This window comes from Vulpes vulpes, chromosome 10 (genome assembly GCF_048418805.1).
Source record: "Vulpes vulpes isolate BD-2025 chromosome 10, VulVul3, whole genome shotgun sequence".
NCBI lineage: Eukaryota > Metazoa > Chordata > Mammalia > Carnivora > Canidae > Vulpes > Vulpes vulpes.
In genome coordinates this window covers 52,105,201-52,117,251 of record NC_132789.1, presented here as the reverse complement: position 1 = coordinate 52,117,251, position 12,051 = coordinate 52,105,201, and positions in this window count along the sequence as shown.

Sequence of the window (12,051 nt, the reverse complement as noted above, 5' to 3'; positions counted from 1 at the left end):
AATGTTACGAAATCAAGCCCTGAGTCAGGCTTCATGCTCAGTGGTGAATCTGCTTGAGATTCTCTCTCCCTCTCCCTTTGCTCTCCCCACCCTGCACATCCAATCTCTCTCTCTGTAAAATAAATAAATAATTAATTTAAAAAAAAGAAATAGAATATAATTTCAAAATAAAGGCAGTTCCTTCCCAAGATGACTAAAAGTCACCTTAAACTAAATATGGTGCTCAAACTGATGAAATTTTGTCAGACTAGTTCTAGGACTAGAAACCACAGACCTAACCCCAAGGTGGATCTTTTTTTTTTTTTTAAGATTTTATTTATTTATTCATAATAGACACACAGAGAGAGAGAGAGAGAGAGAGAGAGAGAGAAGCAGAGACACAGGCAGAGGGAGAAGCAGGCTCCATGCAGGGACCCCGATGCGGGACTTGATCCCTGGTCTCCAGGATCGTGCCCTGGGCCAAAGGCAGGCGGTAAACCGCTGCACCACCCAGGGATCCCCCAAGGTGGATCTTTGTAACCATTTTTTCCCAGTTCCTTCAACTGTCTCCCTCCTGTCCTTCAAAAAAAAGTCATCCTGCTGAAACCAAATCCCAGACCAAAACAAGAGCCCTCCGTCTTTTATACTCAGGCAGCTATGCTTAAGTAAAGAAAAACCAAATTTGCCAACTTCACTCTGGACTGGTCTCTGGTCATAACTGGATTCCTTTTAATTATCCTGGATCTGCTTCCTCTGACATTCCAAACCTTCACTCCTCATCTCAAATGACTCCCCTCCATCATCAGATAAGTAAATGTGACCTGGCCTTTTACGTCACAGAGACCAACAAGCATAATTCCCATCTCTTCCCATCCCTGGTTTCATCCTGCACGGTGAAGAGAGTCCTTGTGTATGTGTACAAGCCTCTTCCATCCATCAGACCCTATAAACTGGGACCCATCCTTGCTTCCTCTTTTCTGAAGAGATGTGTCTTTCCTCCAGTAGAAAGCTGACCTCTGATGCCACCCTCCTTAGCATCCTAAAGCACTATTCCTAGTCCATCTCCTGTCAACCCAAATGCCTACTGGATGCCCCCCCAACAGCTCAAAATCATCATATTTAAGCTTGAGTTAGGTGACAGGGCCAGAAATATGGACCCACGGGGAGAACAGCATGTGCCAAGGCCCATGGGAGAGCATATGCCTCTTGGAGGCACTGAAAATTGTGCAGCTGGTCTAAATTGAAGAAGATAGAAGACGGTGAGGGATGAAGTTGCACAGTAAGCATGAAGAGGCTGGTAAACCAAAATAAGGAATGTATGCTTGATGCTCAAAGCAAGGGAGAACGGGGGCAGGGCATTAAAGAACTAAGCAGAGGAACAGCATGGTCATATTTGCACTTGAGAATCATCACAGATTACAGAGTAAATTAAAGGGGATGACTCTAAATACATTTGAAGACAAGGACACCTGGGTGGCTCAGCGGTTGAGTGTCTGCCTTTGGCTCAGGGCATGATCCCAAAGGCAGGTCCTGGGATTGAGTCTCACATCCGACTTCCTGCGAGCCTGCTTCTCCCTCTGCCTATGTCTCTACCTCTCTCTCTGTGTCTCTCATGAATAAATAAAATCTAAAAAAAAAAAAAAAAAAAGACAAATAAAACACTGTTGAAACAATGTAGGCAAAAGGTGGAGAGTCCTGTGTAGCTCTGAGAGATGTTTAGGAGATAGAAAAGGCCACACTTGATGAATGGTTAGGTGACTAGTACATCCCCACCCTAAACAACTGCAAAATGAGATTACAACCTTTCTGGTTGAGAATCTTTCCCTTTATTGGTAATATTCTCCTCTGCTTCTGCAGGTGATTCATTCACTGCCAGGACTTCAGTGGGTGGATCAACTAGTCCCAAGAGCCCTGCTTATGGGTTAATACCTAAGGGCTTGAGTGGATCAATGACTCAGGCTAGTTGGCCAATTGCCTCATCGTAGTGGACACCTTTTAATACCTCTGCTCGGTTCACCATGATATTCCTCTTCCCAATTTGCACATGACCTTGCACCTTTCCATAGTTAATGGGCTGAGTCAAAGTTTCTTTCACAAATATTTGGAAATAGTACCTCAAACAAGGGTTGGTCTCTCCAGAAGTCTGTACCTGTAGCATAGAATCTCTGGAGCTGACTGTGGCCACTGTCTCTTATGAGAGCTAAGTTCAAAGGAAACCAGTGTTCAGAAAGCTGAAGAAGGGTGAAGGAAATGCTCTGAAAGTAGGGATGAGAAATGGAAAGGACACAAGCAATAGTCAATCTCTTGAGTCTATAGCCCCCTAATACCCAGATCTGTACCTGTTCTAAGGTCAGGCTCACCTGTAACACTTGCAGGGCCCAGAGCAAGAATGTAAATGGAGGCTCGCATACAATATGCCAAAATACTTGAAAGTTTTAAATCAAGTTAACAAATAATTAAATAAAATATATTAAATCCCCTTATTTTGACAAATAAACCTTCACATAAATCCAGAAGACTAGGTTCAAATTCAGAATTCTCGGGTCCTTAGAGTTCTGACAGAACATGGTGGTTGGAGGAGAATGGATTCCCATCTCTTCCCATCCCTGATTCCCATCTCTTCCCATCCCTGGTTTCATCCTGCACTGGGAAGATGGTCCTTATGTATGTGTCCAAGTGTCTTCCATCCATCCACAAACAGATACCCCTTGACCACCCCTTTGGTCTAAAGATACTACTGACACTGACATTCCTTTCTGTCCTTAGAAGAAGAGATTCATGGAAAAAGCCCAATACAGATCTTGGAAACAAGAATTCCAAGAGTATGATTAAGAAGAGGGAAACCAGAGGGTTCTGGATGAATGAGTTCCCTTGACTGATTTCTCATCCTCCGAGGAGAGGTGGGATCAGACCCTTTTTACCCTGTCTCGGGCCCCTGTTTCCCAGGTCTAATAGGGTCTGCTTGTATGAATTCCTTGTTTGTTTAAGCAAGCTCCAATTAGATACTAATTAAGACCACTATCTTTATCCTCTGAACTACTGTCCAAATGTCTCACTCTTTCCCCGAGGGGCCTGTGGTAGTGCCCAAGAGGGCTTCCTCAAGAACCTTAATGCTTACCAAGTGGGCCAGAAATGGCCAAGCAGCTTATGTCACAGGTTCTCCCCCAGTGACAGTGATCAATCACCGTGACTTTACTCTCCTTCTCTCAGGCTACATATATTATACTTCCAATTAGCTATTTTGAGTTTAATGGGCAGCCTCAAATCCTAAAACAGCATTTTACTTCACTCCTGCTACTCTGGCATCACATTCAACAACATGTTAGAGTTTATGGGCCTTACCTCCCATCTGATTTGGGAGTCCTCCAAAATGGGAAGGGTGTTCAAATGCTCGGCAGCCAAAAACGTCAAATGTTCTGTATAGCCCCATTAATCAGGACGTGAAGCCATCTCCTTTGGAGGATGCTCTGGTCCTCTCCCTTGGGAAGCTTAGAGCATTTTCTTTAGGGACAATCCCCATATACATACACTTGGCCTGGGCCCTGCTCAGCACTCCTCTCTTCAACTCTACATTCAGTTAGGGTAGTAACGATTTTCCCTGGACCATACAGTCAAATGCCACCATAAACATGGTATCTAAGGCTTTCTGCTAGACCAGTCTCAGAGCCTGGTTCTCAGAGCCCTATGAGTATAGCCAGTGAAAAGAGATCACCAGGATGCTCACAGACCCATAACAGCCAGTTACCAGAAGCAATTAGTCAACCACTGTGACTAGCATAAGCATGTGCTATAGCATATAAGGTGCATATAAGGTGTAGTCTAGTACCTGAAACACCTGCTCTTTCTCTTTATCTGTGATTTTCCTCTTTGGATCCAGGAACTCTTTTTTTCATAGTGTTGTACGTCACTATTGGACAAAGTAACCAGGCACCCCTGGAAGCAAAGTTAACAAAAACAATAAACTTTCCCTCTTCTTCATTTTTCTAACATAGTACCTACTCTGATGCCCTCAAAATTGCTATCAGTGCGGGGGCACAATTGCTAAGACAAGCCAGAGCTAAGTAGTTCACCAAGGTTACCAAGGCCATTGACTCCAGAAAGGAGTAAAAGAAATGAGGGAATTGACTTCCTTCTGGATTTTAAGCTGACATCTGAATCAGTGCTCTGGGTCTGTCTTGATATATCAAGTTAGAAAAAAAAAAAAAAAAAAAAAGATGTGTAACCCTGGAAGAGTTTTTCATAAACACAAACATTATGAATATTTCTAGTTTTCCATATTTGATAGGGTGGGAATAGTTATTAACAATGTATATCTTCTCACGGCCTGTGTTTACCCCCATGTGATATTACATGTCATCACCTTTTATTGAGATCGAATAAAATTACTCAAGTTGTAAAATCTCCCACATGGTCTAGTATCACCATTGTATTAGTGTGACTTTAGTTATGTCAGAAAATTCATTTAAGCTAAATAAAAGGGTAGTCTTACTTGACACACAGCTAAGTAGAAGGGCTCAAACAATGTTAGCAGGAACCAGATGCATTCTCAGTTCTCCTTCCATCTAATGTTTCCTCAGGTGGCAAAAAGGATAGTCTCCAGCAGCTGCAGGCTGCAACATACCTGTTTAGCAACTCCATCCGGCAGAGTGCAAGTTTTTCCACGCAATTCCCAAAAAATTCTGGGGGTTGAGTCTCATTGGCCTGACCTGGGTCACATGTTCACCCCTGAACCAATCACTGAGTCCAGTGATATGGGCTATTCTAATTGGAGAGGCCTAGGTCATGTGGCATCCTTGGAGGCAGAGTGTGGGGGTCAGTTGCTCCCAAGCTACATAAACATTATGAATTGGGAAGAGGCGGTTTCTCAGCAACAGTCTGGGCTGACAAAAAACACTTTCCCTACTCTTGAAGAGTCATTGTTCTGATTTTCCAAGGTTTTGTAGAATAAATATATATATATATATATATATATATATATATATACACATATATATGTATATAATGACTATATAAATATATACAAATGAATAAATAAAACACTTCCAGATAAATTCACATGACCAATCACTTTGTCCAGTCACTCCTGAACAGTAACGGGGTCCTGAAACTCCCATCCCTTCATATTAGTAGACCTACACACAAGACAGATAAAATCCAACCTGTTAATGTCCTCTGCAGTCTAGAGATTTTATAATACCTGCTCTGACATCCAATGCTGGAAACAACCAACTCCATAGGAAGTGGCCAAGCCATCCTGTATAAGGAACACAGTGTGCTGGACTATTTTGGACTGTCTTTTCAGAGCCAGGAAATCCACACAAAACCAGATCCTACCTGATTTTTTTTTTCTTCTCTATCACAAAAGGGAATCTATGGGATATGAAACCCAGAAATGGTGCAGTTAGTCAGTAATTCTTCAGAGTGATCTAAAAGATCATCCATCTCAAAACAATATAAATTTCCTGCACTGTTTTCTAAAGGGCCTGGGTTTCCAACCTTAAGCTTCTGTTTTTACCCTAAGCCCAGTCTCTCCCCATTCTTTGAGAGGAAAACTATTCCTGGTTTTGTCCTTCCATAATACCTTCTCTTTCCACTTTTGAATTTGAGGAATCCCCCAAATTAAAGCTTTAAGGTAGAAGACCCAGAGTGAAAGCAGAGAGGGTGGGAATTTTTAGTTTTTCCTTGCCTTGATTTTCCTGTGGCTTCCACTTCCAGATGAAGATAGAACATCCAGATGTCTATCCCTGCATACTTCTGGTAAACACTCTAAATAGTCTACACCTGCTCTCTCCCAATGTACCTACCTCTCCTGAACACTACCAGGGTCCAACATTTAACTACAGATTTTTCACCTCTTCCCTCAGCTCCACAAGATCTGTAGCCCCACAATCAGTACTAAAACCACATTTGACCCATTCTATTTCTATCACGGGGAAAGGCGTGGGGGCTTGCTACTTGTAAATCCACCATTAAACAGCACTGAGGACTTGATGCTTTTCTTGGCTGCCCCTCTTTCTAGGATTCTGCCTCCATAAGACAAACAGGATTTTCTGGGAGGCCTGGCTAAGGCCTCCTCTTGTGAGCATTGAAAATAGCTCAAACTCCAGGCCCAACCTCCCTTCCTCTTTCCCTGACGCTCTTCAGCTTTAGGGATATTAGCCAGGATTTCTTCTTGGCCAGGAGCCCTCTGACCCGCCACTTTCTCCAGTGTTCTGCCTTTTAGAGGCTCAGAAGTGTCTATCTTCATGCTTCTGGCCTTCCCCCTGGAGGGCCATCATTGGTGCTCTCATCTGTCCCATTTAAGTCTTCAGGTATAGGGACACCCAGGTGGCTCAGTGGTTGAGCATCTGCCCTTGACTCAGGGCATGGTTCCAGGATCAGTCCCACATCGGGCTCCCTGCATGGAACCTGCTTCTCCTCCCTCTGCCTATGTCTCTGCCTCTCTCTGTGTGTGTCTCTCATGAATAAATCAATAAAATCTTTTAAATTAAAAAAATAAGTCCTCAGGTATAATAGTCATTGGAGTCTTTGCTGGATATCTAACAATATCCAGTTGACTGAATTTCCTTTACCCCAAGACTTGAGCTGTCTCCCCTCCTCCTTTTCTCATGTCACTTTCAGCAGTGGAAATACTCTAAAAAGACCATTCTGGGTCTGGCAGCTGGAATTTTCTCTAAAGCCTTACGCTGGGACAACTCTACTCTTTGCCTGTTACATGAGGGACCTGATCCATACTGTTTGGATCTTTCACTACTATTTCATTGGCCTTCTATAAAAGTGTCTCTAGCCTCAATTCAAAAGCAGGTATCTTTTCTCACAGTCTCTGATAGAGCGGGGGGGTGGGGGGGCGGAAATCTGAGCAACCCTGTGGTTATAAGACCTGCGGGGGTGCCTAGGTGACTCATTAAGCCTCTGCCTCTTGAATTCAGCTCAGGTCATGATCCCAGAGTCACAAGATCAAGCCTCACATCAAGCCCCATGTCCAGCCCTTTGTCGAGTCCTGAGTTGGACTCCATACTGGGTAAGGAGCCTGCTTAAGATTCTCTCTCCCCCTCTCCCTCGGTCCCTCCTCTCTCTCTCTCTCTCTCTCTCTCTCTCTCTCTCAATCTCTCTCTCTCATAAGTAGATGGATAGATAGATATTAAACCCTCCAAACTGCTAATTTGGTCAGAACATTCAACACTCAGCCAACTGACACTGAAGCCTTGGTAGCCTTGAAAACTTCCTTCATCACTCAGAGGCTCTGCTATCACTTCTCCACATCTGGTATCCACCACTCACAGCATCTCAGCGGAGTATCCAACCAAGAACACAATTCTCTCATGCCAGGAGTGGCCTTCCTCAAAGATATTCTCAACTTTTGGATCCTTGTAAATCTCTGTATGAATTGAATGGCCTTTCCTTTCACCTGCCTCCACTTACTAGGCCAAGAATTCTGGTGGCAGCTGGGGCTCTTTTCTTACAGAACTTCTAACCGTATCCAAAACTGAAACTCTGTTCCCTGTTATTTCCCTAAGACTGCAGGCTAGTTAACATCTTTAGGAAATTTGAGTAGAGCTGTGTTCTCACCCTTCCTGAAGAAGCTACCTGGGCCCTCTTTATCTGCTCAAGGACCTAATAGAAGTTTGCACAGCCTCTTCAATTTCAGGTTTTTCACAATTCCTTTGAATCTTACAATTCATAGAGGCTTCTAGAAGTCTATATCTACCTCCATATGCAATTTTCAAATGTTATCTTGGTCATTGTCCTAAACATTTTAGTTGACTTTATTTCTAGTAGTGATAAATCCATGGTGTAGATATAAACTTCAATAAAATAAAAGATACACAGATACAGATTTACAGATAACACTTAGAAATCCCAGATAGAACCCCCAAAACATAATCCACATGTCTTCAGGTTCATTTGCCTGTACAAAAAGATACTATATTATATTATTTAATAATCTTTTTATATCAAGTTATGCTAGCAAGAGTGCCCATTTGCCTACTTATAGGAATTAACCCCGCCTCAAAAACATCTTTCAGCTATTTCTGAGAGTCTCTCCAGGGCCTCTTGAGTCCTTGAGAATAAGTCCAAAGGCTGGCCATCTTGCCACCATATTTTCAGCTTTGGTGGCAGATGACTCCCAGCAGCTGGCAGCTCCAAGGACTGCATCTCCAATAGTGGCCAAAGCAGCAACCCATTCTGGCCTCCAGGAGAGACAATGCATTTTGTCTCAGTCGTTCACCTTTGCTGGCAGGGTTAGAATCTGCCCTCTTGAGGCTGGTGTGACTTACAACTGCTGTGCTGATGCCACCTGCCTTCCTCTCTCCCCTTCCCATTATAGTAGTTTCCCAAGACCTGAGTTATACAGCCTTACTCTCCCTGACATCTCATTACAATTGGATGTGGGAGTGAAAGAGGAAGGAAGAATGAGATATCTGTGCTCCCCTACGACTCACTCCTCACAGAGAGTGTACTTATCACTACTTTGCAATTATTCCATCATGTGCCTGTTTCTCTCTCTAGACCACAAACTCCTTATTTACCACAGTGCATGACTTACACTAGGCTCCTAGTCCATGCTCATTGGCTAAATAGAATACTATGATAGGTGTACCTGCAGAGTACTATGAGGTCACAGAGGAAGAAACAATTAACTTTCCCTAGAGAGGATGTGAAAAGCAGTACGTAAGGCATGGCCTTGAAGGATAAATAAAAGAAATAAAAGTCCACCAGGTGGATGAGAAAAAGAGTAGAAGCAAAGGTGCTATAAGCCAACATGTGGCATATCAAACAAGACAGAAGTTTATTTTTCTGTCATGTAACAATCCAGAGGTAGGCAAGTAGTCCAGGTCAGGTGGGAGGCTCTATCCATACGCCCTGCTAAAACTCAGGGAAATCCTATTATGCAAAGGAAGGAGAGAATGGTTACACCAGTAACCAATGGTTACATGCTGATTTAGGGGACAGACTATGCAAATGTCAAGAAAAGAATAGCTTCTTTGGAGAACAGAAAAGTTCAGAATGCCTGGAGAGTAGAGTGTGAGGGGCAGAACAGCGGGAAGTGAGGAGGAGGCACAGTGGAGTCTTAACTGTTTAGGTCCCCTATCTATCTTTTGCCTCATCATCTTACCCATCGCCCTACTCACATTCACACTTTTGCATCATTATCTTTGGCCTTCCCCCTGTCAGAATCAGAGAGGACTTAGGGCCCTCTATGTAGAATATTCTTTATCCCCGATCTTCGCTATAACTTCTTGTCATTCAGGTCTCAGCTCAAATGTTACCTCCTCAAAGTGGCCCTCCATGAGGGTGCTAGCCAAAGCAGCCCCCTCCACATCAACTTTTATCCCAGTACCTATTTTTATTGATTACTAGCACTTACCAAAACCTGAAATCATGTTGCTTACATTTTTTTGACTTACAACTGAGTCATCTCAGTCATTATTGAGTACATCTCTAGCTAGAAAGTAAATTCTTTGAAGTCAGATGAATGGTTTGTATTTGTATATAACCAATACCTCAAACACGGATCCATAAATGTTTATTGAATGCACTTAGTTTCACTCTTTCTTTTTAATTGTGACCTAGAGAAGCTATGGGATTTGCTTGAAGCCATGGGTGTTTCGGTGTTCTCTCAGCACCCTCAAATGTCTGAGTCATCAACCTTACCACCCTCCAACTTTGTTACAAGATTTCCACCAAAATGTAAGCTTTGGATTTTAATTACTTCACAATTTTGGATGTGTTCAGCATGGCAGAACACTTATTAGACACATAATTATTCCCAAAGAATTCACTTTTAGGAATTTTATTTAAAATGTGAGATTAGAAAAAACACAAATAAAAATTTTTTAAAAATGTGAAATTAGGGGCACCTGGGGGGCTCAACTGGTTAACCGTCTGCCTTCAGCTCAGGTCAAGATCCTGGAGTCCAGGGGTCGAGCCCCTCGTTGGGCTCCCTGCTCAGTGGGGAGCCTGCTTCTCCCTCTCCTCCCTCCTCATGCTCTCTCTCTCTCTCTCTCAAATAAATGAGTGAAATCTTTAAAATAAATTAAATAAAATGTGAGATTAGACAATAAATGTTATTAGCAAAATTAGCACTGACACACAGATCAGTGGAACAGAACAGTGGTCCCAGAAATAGTCCCACACATATAAGCTTATTGATTTTCGACAAAAGTGCAACGGCAGCTCAATGGAGAAAGGATAGTCTTTTCAACAAATGGGGCTAAGAACAATTAGATGTCCACACACAAAAAGAAAGAAAGAAAGAAAGAAAGAAAGAAAGAAAGAAAGAAAGAAAGAAAGAAAAGAGATAAAGAAAGAAAGAACCCTAACACATACGTCACACCTTATATAATGGATCATAGACATAAATGTAAAACTTAAAACTATAACATTTCTAGAAGAAAACATAGGAGAAAATCTTTGTGACCCTGGGTTAGGCAAAGACTTCTCAAAAATGACATAAAAATATAATCCACAGGAGTGCCTGGGTGGCTCAGTTGGTTAAGCATCTGACTCTTGAATTTGGCTCAGGGCATGATCCCAGGGTTATGGGGCTCTGTGCTCAACAGGGAGTCTGCTTGAGATTATCTCTTTCTTCCTCTACCCCTCCTCCAGTTCACACATGCTCTCTCTCTCTCTCTCTCAAAAATAGGTAAATAAAAACTTTTAAGTATAATTCATAACATTAAAAATTTATAAACTGGACTTCCTAAACTTAAAGGTTCTGCTTGCAAAAGATTCTGTTAAGAGAATAAAAGAGGGGAGGTGGGCGGGATGACTGGGTGACAGGCACTGAGGGGAGCACTTAACGGGATGACCACTGGGTGTTATACTGTATGTTGGCAAATCAAACTCCAATAAAAAAATATACAAAAAAAAGAGAGAATGAAAGAAAACGTACAGACTGAGAGAAAATATTGGGAAATCACTTAACCAATAAAGGTCTTATATTTAAGGTACATAAAGTACATAAAGAATTTAGTGATAAGAAAAACCACTTCATTAAAAAATGGGCCAGGGACACCTGGGTGGCTCAGTGGTTGAGCACTAGCTTTGGCCCAGGGCATGATCCTAGAGTCCTGGAATCAAGTACCACACTGGGCTCCCTGCATGGAGCCTGCTTCTCCCTCTGCCTGTGTCTCTGCCTCTCTCTGTGTGTGTGTGTGTATCTCTCATGAATAAATATGAATAAATAAATAAAATCTTCAAAAAAACCTTTTTTAAAATGGGCCAAAAATATGAACATTTCACCAAAGTATACAGACAGCACATATAATGATGCTCAACACCATTAACCATTAGAGAAATGAAAATTAAAACCACCACTACGCACCTATTAGAATGGCTTTAAAAAATAAACCAAAACCCTGACAATACTGAGTGCTGATAAGAATGTGGAGCAAGGGCAGCCCCGGTGGCGCAGCGGTTTAGCGCTGCCTTGCAGCCCAGGGCGTGGTCCTGGAGACACTGGATCGAGTCCCATGTCGGGCTCTCTGCATGGAGCCTGCTTCTCCCTCTGCCTGTGTCTGTACCTCTCTCTCTCTCTCTCTCTCTCTCTCTCTCTCTGCATTTCTATGAATAAATAGATAAAATCTTAAAAAAAAAAAAAAAAAAGAATGTGAAGCAAATGAGACTCTCAACCATGGCCAGTGGGAATATAAAATGGTACAGCCACTTTGGAAAAGCTTAGTAGTTTACTATAAAATTAAACATACAATTACCATATGATCCACAAGTTCCATTCTTAGGTATTTACCTAAGAAAAATAGACTTATGTTCACACAAAAACCTGCACACAAATGTTTAAAGCAGCTTAATCCATAATCACAAAAAACTGGAAACAATGCAAATATCTTTTAACCGGTGAGTGGACCAATTGTAGTATATCCATATAATTGAATACTACTCAGCAATAAAAAGGAATTACTGATACACTCAACAACAGGAATGAATGTCAAATGCATTATGCTAGGTAAAAGAAGCCAAATTCGAAAGGTGACTTGCTGTATGATTTCCATTTATATGTTGTTCAGAAAAATACAAAATTATAGGAACAGAAAATAATGACTATCAGGA